The following is a 584-nucleotide window of genomic DNA, read 5'->3' as shown; positions in this document are numbered from 1 at the left end:
AGAACTGGTGAAAGGAAAGGACTCACTACATATAAAGAATTACGTTTTAGAATTAAAGAATTAAATAGCTCAAAATGTCCGGGATTTTACCCGGCAGGGAGGAGAACTGGGTGCTCCAAGGCATCTGGGGAGCTGGGAAACAGAACAGTGTGAGCTGCGTGTCCTGACCGCTCCCAAAAACTGAGCGCTGGGGCAGATCCTCCACTGAGCAGCTTCATTAAAGTCATGGGAGTCTATACTAGTGGAGTGCCTGACTTTAGAATTGGTGCAGTTGTTTCGTGTGGCTCGGAGGGAGGAGGGGGAATGTGGGGTGCTCAGGGGAAGGGGCGGAGACTTTGGGGAAGGGGTTGGAATGGGGGCAGGGAAGGGGCGGAGTTGGGCGGGGCCGGGGCCGGGGAAAGGGGTGGGGCGGGGGAGGGGAAGGGGCGGAGTTGGGGCGGGGCCGGGGCCCCGTGGAGTGTCCTCTTTTTTCAATGTTCAAATATGGTAACCCTACTTTAGCGGACCGACTCAGCAGGTCCTTTCAGACGCACGAGTGGTCTATCCGTCCGGACATCATACATTCCGTCTTCCAGAAGTGGGGA

The sequence above is a fragment of the Chrysemys picta genome, chromosome 2, assembly GCF_011386835.1.
Source record: "Chrysemys picta bellii isolate R12L10 chromosome 2, ASM1138683v2, whole genome shotgun sequence".
Classification (NCBI taxonomy): domain Eukaryota; kingdom Metazoa; phylum Chordata; order Testudines; family Emydidae; genus Chrysemys; species Chrysemys picta.
This window is presented reverse-complemented; position numbering follows the sequence as displayed.